At 45.3% G+C, this 18126-nt stretch overlaps 1 protein-coding gene across 1 annotated transcript in view; it reads left to right on the forward strand.

The window, feature by feature from the left end:
- Nucleotides 1–18126, forward strand: part of COL27A1 (collagen type XXVII alpha 1 chain) — a 297315-nt gene that overhangs the window by 140082 nt on the left and 139107 nt on the right. The window lies entirely within an intron of this gene.

Raw genomic sequence — 18126 nt, forward strand, 5'->3', positions numbered from 1 at the left:
TTACTATTAAAATGCGATGTACTAGGAAGACTTTTAATAACATGACTCTGTGATGTCTCAAGGACAGCTGCCTTTTGAAGGGGCATGGGAACCCAAGTGGCTGTTACTAAACCTTCATCCTTTCCAATGCACTGACTAAGAGTGAGGGGGTTTTATGGTGCTCAGATGGGCAACTGGCCATGAGGTCCTGGCAAGAGAGAGAAGGGGATGAAATTGTAACTTGATTGGCACGAGGGTGGAATGCGCACAGTTTCAGATGCACAAAGGAGGGGAGAGAGTCCAAGCTAAAAGGCTTTGGCTTTATCTTTGTATGAGCGAGGGGCAAGCTGGCCATAATTCATCTTCACAAGGGAGATGTCATAGGTCAGGGTGGGGCAGGCAGCCTGTGTAATATCTTTGCGTAGAGGAGTCTATTGCTCTCCACCTTTCCCAGGGAGCAGAGCTGGTAGGAATCTCTCTCACTGTGTGGAATAGAGATGTCTCATCTTTGGAAGGAAGTCTGTGGGTTTTCAAGGAGAGTGAGAACAGTCTGAGGTTCTCTACTAAGAAAACAAAAGAAATGCATGAGGCTCTACCTTCTATCAGGGAGATGTAGTGGCTCATGAGAGAGTTGGCTTTTAGATTACTACAATAATCAGAGTGATTGTGACATGTGGACACTGTAGGAGTTCACTAAATGTATCTCAAAACCTGTGCATGGCAGGGAACACTGAATTGCTATTCAAGAGGAAAATAAGTTCCATTTTCGAAAGCAGCTTTGGTACTTAAACCCCTGAGCCTCTTTGGATGTCATGCAGGAAGCCTATGCAGAAACCCATAGCTTTAAGTGAGGTTGATGAGAGGTTCTGAGAGATAGAAAATGAGTTACCTGTTTCATAGAGATGAGAAGTGAATTACAAACTGTTTGAGGCAGATTATTAATCAGAAAGGGATGAGCATGTAAAGAAGGAGCTAAAAGTGACAGAAAGAAATAGGATCTAGTGTTTGTGATTCAAAACTGTAGACAAAGGATGTGCACTATTAATAGCAGTGATAAGAATGAAGAGTAGGGTAAGATGAGAGGAAAATGAAAAGATCTTCTGAAGAATAATCGGCAACTTCTAAGGCATAAATTGAAGCCCATTTAATGGTACCCAGTTTGTATGGGTTTGGTATGATTTAGATCAGGACAATTTTAAATAATTGTAGCCTTGGTTCAAATGGCATGGATGTCACTCCCCAACTCAAAACTCTGCAATAATTCTAGCACTCATTATCCCAGGTCCATGGCTATTTGTTAGATATACGTTTGCCGGTTTGCACAATGATAGTTGACTAGGTCAAGTAATGACCTCTTGGAGTTCTCTTTTGTTTTAGTATGTGGCTAGGCCAATTCACAATCTTTAACTCTTATTAAGAATGCCTTCCTGATTTACTCATCGCCTCTCTCACAATGTTTGTCCCTGGTTTGTGGCCTTCCCATTCCTGTGGTGGGCTTGGACTTGGGTGTCCTTTATAAGCAAACAGTTTACATGAATAGAAAAGGAGTACTTGTGGCACCTTAGAGACTAACCAATTTATTTGAGCATAAGCTTTCGTGAGCTACAGCTCACTTCATCGGATGCAGAGTTTACATGAATGTGAGCTTTGATTAACTGTGTATGTTCAGGTAGTCAGGTCCAGTAGGAGATAAGGAATCTAGCAACATTGAGATGGAAAAGACCTGTTGCCTTCTTCTGTCTACCTTATTCCCTAGCTGTATCATGGCTGCATATTTCCTTTTGGTGTATCCAGTGGCCTGTTAGACACCTTGTAACTATCTCAAATGGTGGAGCCTTTGTCACCTTTCTTGAGAGACCACAGTCTAACAGGATCTTGGATTCTGCAGGGGCTGGCCTTTCACTCATGAAGGGCACAAGCTGAATTTTTTGACTTACTTACTTTATTTATTTTGACACAGATAACGGAGGGCAGGAAACAAATCCCCATGAAGTGATGGGTTAAACAAGTGTGCAAGTGAATGTTATAGGAGAGATTTTTCTACTGACAAATCCATTCCAAAAGGTTCCAAGTTCAGTTCGGAGAATTGGTGAACAGTTAATAGATTTGTCTGAAGTTTATTTTGATGTAGCCAAACATTTGAATTGCTCTCTCACTCTGAGACCCCGTTGCAGTTGCTGTTCCTTGTTGGCATGGCAGATGTGCTAGGTGCTGTACAAATGTAATGAAAGAACAATCCCTGCTCCAAGGAGCTCACACATGAGAAGACTCAATCACTGGATGAGACAAATTATTGTGATTGGGAGGCCAAGGTAAGAGTAAAGTGAGAACATTATCTGTACGATAAACAGAGGTCTCAGCTCCCCGCCTGCCTAGCCATGCTCATCTGGTAATGTTTTGTAGAAGTTTTCCTCATCCCTATTATTTTCTTTGCTCTTCTGTAGCTTGTGTATTTGGCAAGTGATAAGCAGCTGTGTTCTGCCAGCTGTTAACAGATTGCATGTTGGGAGAGTACTTGTGATCCAATATGCCAACTAACCTTCAAAGAGGGAGGCTTATCAACAGTGCAGCCCTGTCATCCCACTTACAAAACCTTTGGCAAGTTCCAGCGTGTTGGCCAAAATGCTGCTCCCAGTGGATAATTGGACAGGTGGCTTGGATTATACAACTACCATGTACAAAAAAAGGAATCAAACCAAATCTTCATGGTCTGTTAGAATGGTGCCATGTACCCTAAGGATGAGCATTGGTGGGAGCCTGTCAGCACAAGCTATGGGGAAACAGCACAGTCCAGTGGCTGGGATACTGGACTGGAAGTCAGGAGATGTGGGTTCTAATCCAGTCTCTGACGTGTTGTGTGACCTTGGGAAAGTCACTTTTCCCCTGTGTGGCTGAGTTTCCGTGTGTGTGAAATGGGGATAATTATATCTCCTTTCCTTTGTAAAGTGCTTTGAGATCAGTGGGTGGAAAATGGTATGTAGGTGCTAAGTATTATTCTATTAAGATATAGTGTATACGTACAAGCTGCCAGTTCTCCAGCAATCCCATGGAAGTGGCCTCCGAGTGCCACATTTTGGCAAGCTGCAGAATTTGGCATCCGTTTTGCATGAGCTGACCACAGTTTAGGTCTGCCTGCTGGCCAACTCTCCGCTTGTAACATGATGGTGCCCTTCTTGCCTGGGTGTTTTTCATGTCTGCTGTGTTTATAATTCAGTACAAAGAAAGTTAATATTTTAATTGTCTACAGTAAGCATCATGGCATGGTGGATTTTTTTTCTCCCGCCCCCTTAGGTCAGGAGGAAGCAATGCGTCAACCGTGGGCCCAAGCATTCACCACTTCCTGCTGACCACCTAATAACCAGTGTCATCTGCATCCCTTCCTAAATGGAAAGATGTTGCTGTGTTTGACACACCAGATAATGAGAAGCAGGACATCTCAGGCTCTTTTTTGTTAGGAAGGGTTAGTTTTACAGCACAAGGTGGAGGAAAGTTGGCAGGTCTGAGTACTGAGTGGTGAACATAAGTGGACACAGTCATGCCAAGTTACACAGTCTCTCCTGTTGCCCATACAAAGAGTGGTGGGACACTTCTCACCATGTGTCTGGAAAGGCAGAGAATGACTATGAAAATAAATATAATTCATCCCAGTGAAGACTAGGGCCTGAACCAACCTCTCTTCCCCATTTGGGTCTGTACTCCTCTGCAGCCGGGTCCAAACACCATGGCTCTTCCCTGTCTTCAGAATGAGATCCGTGCAAGCCCTAACTTTGGGAAGGTTTGGATCTAGACTCTGTAGCTAGGCCATCTGTGTTTTAGCACCCTAATAAATCGTGAGGACATAACGGCTCTGACATTGCACCAGCAGACTCCATTCAGTGGAGCTCCATTTGGGTGCCCATGGGAGTCTGGCCATGTGGAACTTCTTGCAGGATCCTAAGAACCTGCTGCTGCCCACATTGAAATGAATGGGGATTTTTGCCATTGACCTTACTGGCATCAGTATCAGGCCGAAAGCACTCACATATAAAGTGTGTGAACATAATGGTTCCCATTGACCAACGAGGGTTTCAGCCCATGTGTCTGTTCCATTAGTCCATCGCTGCAATCTGGTTAGCAACAGAGACCCAGGGAGGGAGTGGGGAGAAAAGAAATAAAATTAAAAAAAAACAAAAAACTCAAACTCTACTTTAAAAAATATTTTGTTAAAAAATAATAAAGAACTGTTTTAAATACTTACAGGCTTAAGCTCTGCAGATTTCCAGCTGGCTGTAGAGTGTTTTATTATGTTGATCCAGCAGCTATTGCTTTCAAAATAAAAAGTGAGGGGAATGGAAACATACTTTTTTAAGAAATGCAAAAGCAGTTTGAGATCCCAAATGATAGAATAAGGTATATTCTAAACCCCCAAATCTTTGCTCATCAGCTCCTCCTCCCCCATTCTCCTGCCAAGCCTCAAGTCTGGAACTGGGTATTCACCTTAAAGAGTTGGTTAAATAGCTCAACCTTTGAACCATCGCTGCATAACCTAGGAAGTCATTTAAACACAGTCTGTAGCCCTCAGTCTTGCATCCATGGATCCTTTCTCTCAGACAGCAACCAGTTGAAGTCAATGGGATTCTGCACAGAGTGAAGGTCAATGGTCTGGTGTACATTTAAAACTTGGGTTGACCTAGCTGCATCACTTAGGCTGTGAAAAACTTCATGCTATGTGTGATGTAGTTAGATCGACCTACCCCACTCTGCAGTCGCAGCTAGGTCAACGGACGAGTTCTCCCATTGACCTAGCTACCACCTGTTGAGGGGGCGGATTTATTACAGCCACAGGGAAAAAGAAACCTTCCATTGCTGTAGCAAGTGTCTACAGTACAGTAGGGTAGCTGCAGCTGTCCTACTGTAGCTCTTGTAATGTAGACCTAGCCTATGCATACAGGTAACTTTGCAGGATCACCGCTATGGTTTGTCCAGATAATGTGGCTAGTGGGAGGAGAAAAAGTGTTCTACAACTGACCCTAAAAATTTGTGCCTTCACCCACTGAGACCTTGTCCACACTAGCCCTTTTTGGAGCAGTCTTGCACCATTCCAGTGGTACTAACAGTGATGGTAACTGTAGTGTAGACCGGCTGTTGGTGTCCACCAGCAGTTTTAACACCGTGTCATCTAGACCGTCTCTGACCAGTGGTGTCCTGTACTATCCTGAACTTGGGTGCATTCAGGATCCAGTGTCATGGCTCCACCCTGTCTTCAGAGTGGGCCAACCTAAAACTGCCTAATCTGTGCAAGCCCAGACTTTGGGAAGGTTTGGATTTAGTCTCTGCAGCTCAGGTTGTCTCTGCTTTAAGCAGCCTAATAAATAGCTGTGTCACTAAGAGCCTGATGCTGCAAGGCCTTTGGCTTTGGCAGACCCCCTGCTGACTTCAATGGGGCTCCTTTTGGGTGGTGGGGGGTCTGCCCATGTGGAACTTCTTGCAGGACTGGGGCTAGCTGCTGTTGGTGCAATGCTGGAAGGCTTCCCCAAGAGGCTTTAGTATGCAGACAGTTCCAGAAACGTATTCGCTAGGACATGGTTTCTAACCCCTATGTAAAGTGGTTTGATGCCAGTGGAAAGTTATGCTACAGCCTAGCTTGGCCTCCTTTTTGTGCTTTAGCTGCCTCTGTGGTTAAACAAGATTGCTTGCCCTGTTTCAATGAGACCTAGAGCAGAGCATTTTCCTGACTGGGAGGACAGTCTCAGATCTGAGCCCCCGGGCCTAGCTAGCAAGCTCTGAAGGACGACATGATTTTCAAATATTTTGTTTTGAATAAGTGTGGTACAGCACCTAACACAGTGGGGCAGCAGTCCCTCACCCTGGGTCTCCCAAGCCCAGCAGGATCAGGCTGCTTCAGGAACTGGATATAGTAGAAAGCTTTTGGGGAACACAAAGGGGTTTCAGGAATTGGTGGTCATGATTTGTGCTACTGGTCTTTCAGGAGCTGTTGTCTATTGGAGGTAAATCAAACAAGGTCCTGAACACTTTGTAATCAATCAAACTCCTACTGCAGTTTGGAGAGGAGCAGGGGGTGTTACCTCTTTAATGTCATTTTGCTTGTTGACCAGATAAGTCTCTCTTTTAAAAGTAATTGCTTCTGTTACTGGTGGTAGCACTTTAGATGGTTCAGATGGGACATATTTCAAAAACGGAATTTACTTTTCACTGCTTCTCTGGTTTCTTTACTTTCTCCTTCTGCCTCAACTTGGACAGTAAAATTGGGCTGTTAATTGTCACTTCTCTCTGGGCCTGTTTCACCATCATGACACACTGGTATCAGTCTGAAGTGACACACTGGTCTCTTTCTAGTTAGTTTCACTTTCCATTTTTAAAAATAATGTATTTGGGTTTCCTATATCCATCTAGCTAGGTACTTACATGGCTTCTATCACTCTGATTTCTGATGCCTCGCAAGCATGTATTATGTGTTCCCTGAACACTCCTGTGAGGTAGGAAAGAATTATTATGCCTATAATCTCTTTTAATTCAGGGGGAACTGAGGCACTAAGAGATTAAGTGATTTACCCAAGGTCATCTGGGGGGTTCCTGGCAGAACTGGGAACTCAGAACCCAAATCTCTTGGGTACCAGTCTGATGCCTTTAGCATAAGACCGTCCATCCTTCCTGCAGGTAAATGTTTACTCATTGATCAAACGAAAACCTGAATTGATTTAAATTTAAATTAAAAAAAAAAAAAGTAAAAACATTCTTGCAAATTTAGAAGTTTTTTTTCAAAAATGTAAAATTTGGGTCTAGAAATGTTCCTTAAGGAGAAAACAGCATGATTTGGATACCTTGGTTGATAACGGATTAGGATGCTTGAAAGAAAAGTTGCAGAGGAAAAAAAGGTAATTAAGGTCTCTATAGTGCTCATCACCCTAGGGTCTAAGCTGTCGATTAGGGCACCAACAAAGTGAAAAAAGTCCTATGCAGCAAAACATGGAGCAGAAGGAGTGAAGAATCAAAGAGGCCAGAACTGCAAAGAAGCCCAAGTGAACGTCAATGGAATTTCAGTCCTCCAGTCGAGGGGCTTGATCCAAACCCTATTTAAGTCAATGGGAGTCTTTCCAATGGCTCCCATGTGTCTCACAGGTGGAGGTCTGTCTAGGTACATAAGAGGATGATGTGAAATCTTTGTGAGAGAGCATGAAACGTGGAAGAGTAAGGTTATGCGTCCATCTCACAATGGCCGTCTCTGAGGAGCAAAGGGGCAGAATTGTAGCAGTACCGCCCATTTGTTACAGGGCTCCAGGAAGGAGATGGTGGTTTGGGTGAGAGGAAGTTGCTATGGTTCTAGATCTGGAAGCAGGACAGGTGAAGGCTCTTGTCCTTCCTGAGGAGTCAAAAGCATGGATGAACACAGCCAGAGAGCCAGGAGATTGTAGTGTTAAGGGTCCGCGTGCGGGGACTTCTCTTAGCTCTTCTGCCTCTAAAACCTGCACTTGGACATACCTGTCAGCCCCTTTGCTCACTGGTAGAGAGTCCCATGCCTGTTCTATTCACAAAGGATGTTGTCAGAGATCAACGCTGCCAGCGTAAGTTCCATTCGTTTATTTTATTATCCCACTTTTTCTATGCATGCCTTCCCCTTCTTTTTGTTTAAACTGTTTGACTTACAAACTCCATCCTTCAGGGAGACTTTCTGGGCAGCAGCGCACCTGGCTGAAGCCAACTGGCAAACATAGCTTTTTGCAGACCAAGGCTGGAGGGCTGGGTGCTTTGGGCAGCTTTACCTTCAGCCAACAGGAAAATAAAATCCTATTTTTGGAGAAGGATTCTATCGGCCTGAAGACCTGCCAGGATTCTTTGAAGCAGCAGCCACCAGATTGCTTCCCTTACTCCAGCAGAGAAGGAGTTTTAAACAAAATCAGATGTTCTCTTTCTCTTTTTCACCTCTGAAAAAGTCTAGGGGAGGTAGAAGATTCAAAGCATCTTACCATTCTCCTCTATTTCTTGAGGATCATTGATCTCCGTGATGAGGATGAGAGCTCTGTTTTTCTTTCTCTGTCTGTCTGTCTTTCTAGAGCCTCTCTGATAACCATAGCAAAAAGGCCTGGTTTCTCCTTGTGTCCCTTTAAGCAGTGAAAGGAGAGGACCTGGTCTTGAGCACCATTTTAACAGGCACCGTGATGTAAACAGGGAAAGGGGAAAATAGTGTTTGTGTTCATCTATCTGTCTGAGCCTGACCATTCTCACCAGAACTCTCATTAAGCTGGGCACAGGATGATATGCCTTTTGCAGAGGGGAAGGCTGATCTGATCCAGTGGTTATCCTAGGATGTTGAAGACCTGGGCTCCATTCCCAATGGTGCCACAGCCTTCCTGGGTGGCCTGGTGCAAATCATTTACCCTCTTGGGGCTCAGTTACTTCTCTGTAAAATGGAGAGAATAGCAGGGCCCTGCCTCACCAGGGTGTGGTGAGGTGCTCACATATGAGCACCATATAATGGGGGCCATATATATACTGAAGACCATTTCCTTAGGGCAATACCCTCTCCTGCTTGTATATGCGGTTTTTGAACGCCACTTCGGCTTGCTTCTTTCAGGGAGTTTCTCTCTGACAATGTGAAATCCATTCAGCTTTTTTTAATATTTCCCAGCTGCTAACTAGAGCCAAAAGTTTGGTCATACCTGACTTCAGCAGTCCATAGAGGAGCCCCGTTGGCTCTTCTCCAGCAAAACTTGTTACTCACGTGTTTTCCTCTTAGCTCTGTTGCCTTTGTTGCCTCCATCCAGTTCCCCACTTTGGATCCTATAGCTGGCAGGATGAATATCTATATATTTTTCAGTGTGGTGTTTCTCTGTTCAATCCCAGTCCTTGAGCATACTTTCCACGGGCTGTGCTGCTCAGGAAGCAAACTGCAGCGTGCTTGCAACATGCTCACAATCCTAAATGGTAGGATTTTCATCAACGAAAGTTATACATTTCTTTACTATCCTGTGGGGCAGGGTTTTAATTATATTAGACTGGTTAGTCGTTTTCACAAATCTCTTGTCGTTGGCCCCACCCTGTATTTGCTTATCAGCAAGGCTGTGAAAGAAGCGCTTTCTGCCTCTCCCACGTCTCTAATGTGGTATATCATGCTAGTGGAATAGAGCAGAAGTGAGTCAATGCAGTACTCCTTGAGGACACTAGAGGGAGGTAGTAGGAAGAATCTGGGGAAGAACAAGAAGCAGATAGAGTAACAAAATCTTCCTCTAATCCCACTGGCTGCTTGCTTGCAGCATTCTGGCCAATTTGTGGCATTACCAATGTTGTGGAACATGACTGTCTTGCAGGATCAAACAAGAGGCGATTGGCTGCGCGTTGGGGACGGCCAAGTTGGGAAATAGCCATAGGTGTGTGTGGGAGCTAATGCAATTCCCTGAGTTAAAAAGCAGAGTACTGCAGTAATCCACAACGGGGTCCAAAGCAGTGCTGCTCACCCCTTTAAAAATACTGCAGTATTTGGTAAGCATCTGAAACACTGTGGCATTACTATTGAAAGCTCTCATGCACTGGACCGTTGCTGTTAGAATATTTCATAGTTTGGATCTTATCTTTGTAGAGAGATGGGCTTTGGGACCATCTCCCCTGTCTTTCATGGTTGCATGCAATTCCTATGTCTGTTGCATGTATGGAAAATTAGTACCTATGACACTGTGCTTAAGTTCCTTCTGAGGCTGGGTTGCCCCTGTTCCCGCAGGATTCATTTTACATGTTTAGGTCCAAAGACATGCACCTGGGAACAACATGCTGCCATTAACACCTGGGATTTGGGAGGGCTTAGGCCAGTTGTTCTCAACCAGGGGTATGTGTATCCCTGAGGGTACACAGAGGTCTTCCAGCGGGTACATCAACTCATCTAGATATTTGTCTAATTTTACAACAGACTACATAAAAAGCACAAAGTCAGTACAAATTAAAATTTCCTACAGACAATGACTTGTTTATACTGCTCTATATGCTATATGCTGATGTAAGTACAATATTTATTTTCCAATTGATTTATAATTATATGGCAAAAATGAGAAAGCAGCAATTTTTCAGTAATAGTGTGCTGTGACACTTTTTTGTATTTTTTATCTGATTTTTGTAAGCAAGTAGCTCTTAAGTGAGGTGAAACGCAAGACAAATCTGACTCCTGAAAGGGGTACGGTAGTCTGGAAAGGTTGAGCACTATTGGCATAGGCTGCATAATTTAGGCAAAGGGGAGACCAGGCCAAGGGTAGTGAGTGTTGTCTTGAACCTACTATTCTAGCTGTTAATGTTGACAACCCTGTTTTGTGTTTCAGTTCTTAGTTTATTGGCATTTTGGCCCTATTTTCCCCCAGGCTGGGGAAAGGCAGAATAACAAAGGGGCTTTAACCTTTACCTAACTCTCTGGACACCAATGTGATACTTACTACCCAACACCCCCGTTCTGTCTTTTTACCATATATGGTCCCCATCACCAAAGTATTTGAGCACCTCACACTCTTTAACGCATTGATCCTCACAGCAAGGGAGGGTTGTGCTGTTATCCCATTGTACAGATGGGGTACTGAGGTCCAAAGAGACTAAGTGCTTGTCAAAGTTACACTGCTATAAATTAAGGTGTAAATTGAAATCATTGAAATTATATGGGTATAACTCCCCATGTGGACACTCTCTTGTGCCTTTTTCTGGTTTATTTTATCTTGTTCTGGAAGGGGCATAAACTAAACCAAAGAAAAAAAAAAGATTAAGATTGTCCGCAAAATACTCAGACCAATACAGCTGTATATATCAAATCAGTTTAATGATACCAGTATAATTGTTAATAATTCCCTGTGTAGACAAGCCTTTAGTGAGTTGCCCAAGGTCACACAGGATGTCTGTGGTTGGCAAGGACTTGAACCTAGAGTTGACCAAGTCCCAGACGAGCACCCGAAACCATTGAACCATCCTTCCTCTTGTTGCCCAGGGGTCACTTTGAGAACTACTGCTGTAGTGCTTTTCTCTTGGGGCATGTCTACATTGCAGTTGGGAGGTGTGATTGCAGCACATGTAGATCAAAGATAGCTCGAGTAACAGTAGCAGCAAAGCCATGGGGCAGCATGGGCTAGCCCTGCTCATGCAGGATCCTGGGTACATGCTTGAGCAGCTGATGCCGACGCTGCCATGGCTTCACTACTATTGTTACTCAAGCTAGCTCTGATATAGCTAGATCAGAGCTAACTCTGGTACGTCTACACATGCTGCAATCACACCTCCCGGTTGCAGTGTAGACATACCATCAGAAGTCAGAGTGCTGTCACTAGAGTGTGGAGAGTTATCACTATGGAATATGCAGCAGTGTAGCTACAGTGTCATTTCTATGAGCATTCTTATCATCCTTCGCTAGTTGTAAAATTGTAAACAAAAGAATATTCAAAGACAATATCGTTTTATTGATCAAGCAACGAGTTTTCCCTGTTTTAGCCTTATTGGTTCAGCATGTAGCAGAGTTTTGGTTTTTCCTGTTTTTTGCTTTTTTTAAGAATGCCCTTTATTTATTTATTGTGTCTGCAGACATCAGAAAGCTGCTTCCAGCAGGCATTCACCACAGCTTCTTGGCCAGGCCTGTGTGCAGGCTTAGGAGACGCAGTGCCTAGTTGGAAAGGCGCACAACTTTCCCTTTTGCAATGATTCCCGTAAAATCTGAAACCTGACCCCAACCAAGTTTTTACACCCTCACTAGCATGAACTGAACGCTGCAGATGATTGGTACAGCAGAGGGGGAAATCTTGGCTCCACTGAAGTCAATGGCAAAACTCCCATTGACTTAATTGGGGGCAGAATTTGATCCCTGGGTGTTAACTGCTCCGGTCTCTGGTGCAAACCCTTGGAAGATAAGTGAATCTCTGGTGATGTCTTATTTTCAGGCTTCTCTGCATTTTTTGCTATTGGTGTGCTACTATCCGAGTCTCACTCATGTCAGTTTCACTAATAAAGTTTCCAAATGGCATGCTGCTATTGGCCATCATATTTTGCTTTCTTCAGATTCATCTTTCCAAAGAAGCCTCTGTCCATAGCATTCAATGGAGCTGGTCGGGTGCAGCTGTGCAGAGTGCCAGCAATTAAACTACCAAAAATCTTTGGGGCGAGAGAGAGGGTGTGAGAGAGAGAAAGCGAGACACTGCTTGGAAAGGACTGCTATGCCATCATGTTCTGACTTCCAAGGATCTTACCAAAGCCCATTTTTTATTCTCTTAGTGTCTGCCAGTCTTGTGTCAGATAAAATGAGCTGAACCAGCATTCTGAGCCTGACTTTCACTTTCTTCAAAGCTCTTCCCGTCCCCGATCTGTTTCTCTCTGAGACAAGCCAGCAGTGGAATGTGTACACAAAGAGGTTCCTCTCTGCTGAACCGGAGGGAATCTCTCTCTCTCTCCCTCCCTCTCCCGCCCCATGCTGTCATCTAGCAGTCCACAGAACACAGTAATATCACCCACTGCATAGCAGACTCCCAGCCAGACTTCGTCTGTTGGAGCCAGATAGGTGGATTAAGGGAGTTCTATAGTGACTTCTTATTTGAAAGCCTCCTCACAGCGTGTGTGTCTGTCTGTCTAGGTTCTCCATATTGGCGTCCATTACCATGGTATCTGTGCATGCGGCAGGGGACGGTTGTTTTGAATAACTTGATCCTTTCTGCTTAAGCCCTAGATATAATCACAAAATCAAGGGGCCAGATGGTCCATTAGGCTCTTGCCTGAGTGGCACTAAGAGTCTCACTGTGGAGAACTCCCTTAGCAGAGGGGATCTCTCTGTTGGCATAAAGCTGGTGGACCTGGCTCCTGCACCAGCTGCCTCTGCCCTGCCCCGCCCCATTGCAAAAGGTGTACCAGAGGAGGAAAGGAGTGGGGCAGGTAGGAGGCATGGCAAAACTCTGCTGTATTAATCCTCCAATTGTCTTGTAGGAGTTTTACACCATTGGTGTAATTTAGAGCAGCCCATAGGCTACTCTGACTTGATCCAGCACCGAATCAGTGAGCTGCAGTTGGCTCCCTGACACACCTCACATACCCCTGTGCTGAGTGGAGCTCAAAACTAGAGAAGAGTCCAGCCAAAAATCATCTTAAACACAACTTCTTTCTCCTTGAAGACACACTTGTGCTTGACGTAGTGACTACTGCGTACCCCATATACTTGAGCCCTCATTGGCAGGGAGAGGCAGACCAAAAAAGGAAAAGAAAAGTTAGATCTTATTGCTCTGATGATGGACTTTGGGTCTTCTGTTGTGAAACTGATCTTGTACCAAAAGCATTTGGTGTTTATGGAAGTAAAGAGTCAATCTGTGCATAGGTCTGGTTTGTGCTTAAAATTTAAGTCAACATAGCTACAGTGCTTACGGGTGTGAAAAATCCAGAGTGCTGTGTGCCGTAGCTGTGCTGCCTAACCCCCGGTGTATATGCAGCTTGGTCGATGGAAGAATTCTTTCCAGCTACCGTCACTCAGACAGGAGGTGTTCCTACAGCGACAGGAAAACGTCTTCTGTCACAGTAGGCTACTTCTACACTATGGGGTTAGGGCAGCATAGCTATGGTGCCATAGCTATAGCACTATATTCCCCATTACATAGACATAGCCATAGTCTGTGCTGTGTGACACACACAACTCTGGGCAGCTCATTGGTTTGTAACGCCAGTGTAACTTAGAGCCATTTACTGCTCTTGCTGGAGAAAGGGTTACGAATAAATTTTAGCCTCTGAGGGAAAGACATACTATCGGCAGTTCAGTTCAGTGAAGGCAGACAGACAGTGGCTTGCAAGCCACAAGTGGCTCTTTAACATGTCTCCTGTGGCTCTTTGCAGCTCCTGATATTAAAACACTGTGGGATTTAATTATTAACCAGTCTAAGTTATTAACCAATCAGGATGCTTTCACTGTTGTTGTTAATCAATTAAGTTAACAACTTGCACTAAGTTATTAACTTCTTTGCTGTGAGAATTATATAATATAAACGAAATATTTCCCGTCATACTGTTTAAATAGGAATAGTACTGTAGTAAATGAAACTGAATTCACACTACTGTGGCTCCATTGAGGTCTGAGTATCCTTGAGTTAGGTATTTGCAGAATGGGCTGTGGTGGACAAGACATTAAGGCTGTCTTAAGATGGAGAAAGCAAGTAATACTGAAAATATTATTGTGTAAACTGATGCAGGGGGTCTTCACTATGAAAGTTCTGTTCATCTTGGTCCCCGCATTTCAGAAAGAACCTGGCAGGGACGGGCAGCTGACTGGAGTTGAAGTGTACCATGGGTGGGGACAGGAGGGATTCTGTGAATGGAGAGATTTAAAAGTTTGGAAAAGAGAAGCGAATATTAGGAGATATGCAGAGTATCAGAGTGAAGATGTCCATGTTAAGGGTAAGGCACTGGACTAGGATTCGGAAGGGCTGGGTTCAATTCCTGGCTCAGCCACAGACTAACCGTGTGACCATGGGCAAATGACTTATCCCTCTGTGCCTGAGTTCCCCATCTGTAAAATTGAACCAATAATCCTTTCTTTCTCCTACCCTCTGTGTTGTCCATTTAGATTATAAATTATTTGGGATGTGGACTCTGCTACTTTATGTATGTACAATACCTCATACAATGGGGTCCTGATCTCATTCAGGCCTTGAGGCTCCATTGTAATACAAATAATAAAATACTGGTAAAGAGAGCCAATTGAGAGCTCCAAGTTACCCTCACCATGTGACAAGAATGAGGAAGCGCTCAGTGAATCTTAAAAGACAAATGTAAAAAACAATCAAAAATAAGTCAGTTTTTTTTCTTTTAGGCATCTGTAACTAACCTTTGGAACTCACTGCCTCATGTTATTCCCGTAGAAGCAATTTATTTAGTAAGATTCATAACCAGGAATTGTCCTTTTGATATAGATACAAACAACACATGCATTTGTGCTAAATAGGCTACACGTGGTAAGATCCATCATTCTTCATGCTTTCGAGCAAAATCTGGGGTGAGGAAGAAATTTTCCTTCTGTAGGATAATGTTGCAATAGATTAATTAAGGATAGGCTTGTGACTTCCTTAGGAACATATGATATTGGAGACAGGGTACTGGGGATGTCACATCTCTCTCCATAAGATATTTCCTACTAAAGGAACATGAGAATTGCTGTACTCTTAAATACAACGTTTGATCCCCCAGGATACAGCCATTCTGATTTTTCCTCTAGCAGGCAGAATTACCCCCGTTGAAATGAATGTACCATATTGGCTTTTAAAGAAACTACAGGGAAAAGAATTTCAGGTCTGATCCTGTAGGAGCTGATTTCCTCAGCTGCCATTAGGTCAGTGAGAGTCAAGGGCACTCAGCACTTGACAGGATCAAACCCTAAGTAAATTATCTTCCAGGCAACTTCTTACCTTAGAGGGAGGGAATTCAGAGGGTGAAATACAAAGGCCTATGCACCACTTATGGCCTATTTTGAAGATTTGAGTGTTTAGGCCTTGTGCTTATGCTCTGCTCAGGGGTGAACAGAGCCCTGAAAGATGAGTCATGAAAGGGGAGACGCACCTGTATTTTCAACTCTGGCTATTGTTCCTTTCCCACCATATCTCTTCAGTTTCTGGCCTAGGGAGAGAAGGGGCAGGTCCCCAAACAAGGGTAGCTAAAGTAATTGGCTTCTTCCAGCAGTATAAAGAGGGATTGCATCTCTAGAGAATGGCCAGCAGGGGCACGTGATACCCCATGTCTCAGCAGCGATTGCTAACATGAGCAGCGGAAGACCAGTCCCAGCCTTTACAGTGTCCAGCTTCCTTCTCTTCTGCATTATTGCCACTGAGCTACATTTGGCGAGATTTTCACGACTCCGGATTTGATCGCTGAACCCGAGTGATTGCTATGCACAGTGAGCTTCCTGGGCCAGATGTGCAGAGAAGCTCAATTGCCATCTCAAACAGGATCCAAGTTCTTCTAAATCAGGGGTGGGCAAACTTTTTGGCCTGAGGGCCACATCGGGGTTCCAAAACTGTATGGAGGGCTGAGTAGGGAAGGCTGTGCCTCCCCAAACAGCCTGGCCCCCATCCCCTCTCACTTTCCGGCCCCTGACTTCCCCCCTAAGAACTCCCCACCCATCTAACCCCCCTGTCCCCTGACCACCCCCTATCCAACCCCCCCTGCTCCCTGACTGCCCCGACCCCTATCCACACCCCCGCACCCCGACAGGCCCCCCAGGACCCTATCCCCTGTCCAACCCCCCCGAAAGCCCCTTTCAGAATGCGGCCCTGTGAACATGGGCAGAGGACGCAGGAGGAGCAGGGGCAGCCGGAGAGAGGCAGCGGTTTCCCCTTCGAAGTGCCGCTTCTCTCCAGCTGGCTGCGTGGCCGCCCGGTGCTCCTCCTGAGTCCTCCGCCCACGTTCGCCATGCTCCCGCCACCCGCACTGCCCGCCTTCTCCCTGGAGGCTGCAGGTGAGCCTCCCTCCCTGCTCTCCCCTGCCCCCGCAGTGCAGCCCCTTCCCGCGCTGGTGGCATGGCGCACTGAGGCTGCGGGGGAGGGGCCTGGGGCTAGCCTCCCCAGCCGGGAGCTCAAGGGCCGGGCAGGACGATCCCGTGGGCCTGATGTGGCCCACCTCTGCTCTAAATAGTTCAAGCCAAGGAGGGTCAGTCAAGCTCTAATTGGCATTGCCACAAGCTGTCACTTTCTTTTCCTGCAGTCAAACATCACTTGAAAGGTGCAGAATTCTTTCCTGCCTTCTGTAAATACCAATGAAAACTCTTTCCAGACCGACCCTTTCCACTGAAAGCCACGCTGATTGGTATAAGTCAGGGAGCCCCTACGTCAGCCCTAAAGGGAAGCTGTGTTTGGGACTCTCAGCTGATCCAAAGAGCTTGTACAAGCAATGATCAGAAAAATTCAAATCCCACTGTATTTTAAAGGAAAATCACCCCTGTCTTGAGGGGTAAGATTGGACTTTTTCTGCTCTGTCCAGCCTTCTGAAAGCTCAAGCCTTTCTGGCCATGCTGTATGCAGTCAGTATTGCTGGGGGGATATGTCTTTGATCTAACTTTGTATTCCCTGATCTACCAACTGGCCGGTAGGTGAGCTCTCTCCGGGTACGTCTGCACTGCAGCTCATAGCGCACTTCCCAACACAGACAGACAGGCGAGCTAGCTCTGGTTGAGCAAGCACTGTAGCTGCTCGAGCTAAACATAGCTGTGTCGTGGGGGGTAGCATGAGCGGCAGCTTGGGTAAACTGCCAAAATACACACCCAGAGGGTCTGGATGGGTGTGTACTCATGTCGCTAACTAAGCTGGCACTTGTGCTACCCTGCCATGGTTAGAGCACCAGCTTGAACAGAGGTAGACTGTCTACCCACGTGGGGCAGCATGCTCCCAGCTGCAGTGTGAACATTCCCTCAGTGTCACGGGCAGCATCGGATCCCCCAACTTCTGTTCGTTACCCTCATTATCACTTCACATCTACACAAAATTACAGATCTTCAGGGTGTTTCTTCTTTGACGTACACAGTGCACTTTGCGGGGCTCTAGAAATGTTAATGTGACAGGCAGCTTCTGGCTTTCTGGTTTAATACCCTCTTTTTCCTCTCTCTGCCTATATTTCAGCTAGAAGCAGCAAAGCTTCTCTTTAGATTGCTGTGACCCAATTTTAAAACAGAATGAAAGCTGGCATTCGGTGCCTGACTCAGACTTTCTGTAGCACTGCTGGTGCTTCTCCACAAGCTGTCAGCAACTTATGCAAGAGGCAAAAGTGTGTGTGTGGGGGGAAATCAACACATACCTTTTGTCCTCCAATGCCTTGTCTAAGCTGTGATATTAGTCTGTTGCTGATAAAGGGGGTTACCAATGGATGCCGCTGATCCAGTGATAGATATGGTTTTAGCTGCAAGAATAGACAAGGGCAAACCACGGTCAACAACTGTGCAGGTTTTAACCACGGCTTACGAATTGGTTTGTCCTTGGCTATCTCATTGCTGACCCCTATTGCATTCCCACTGCTGACACCTAGGTGTTTTTCACATTGTGGTCAAGGCTACAGACTTCTCTGTTTTCTCCTCTGATTTCTACCTCTTGGGACTCTTACTGCTTGAATGTATTACGGCTCATGGCTGAGTGATGCAAAGCATGCTGCAGATGTGGTCTGTCTCTTTAGCACCTCCTGCTGGCC

The sequence above is a fragment of the Natator depressus genome, chromosome 16 (assembly GCF_965152275.1).
Source record: "Natator depressus isolate rNatDep1 chromosome 16, rNatDep2.hap1, whole genome shotgun sequence".
Classification (NCBI taxonomy): Eukaryota; Metazoa; Chordata; order Testudines; family Cheloniidae; genus Natator; species Natator depressus.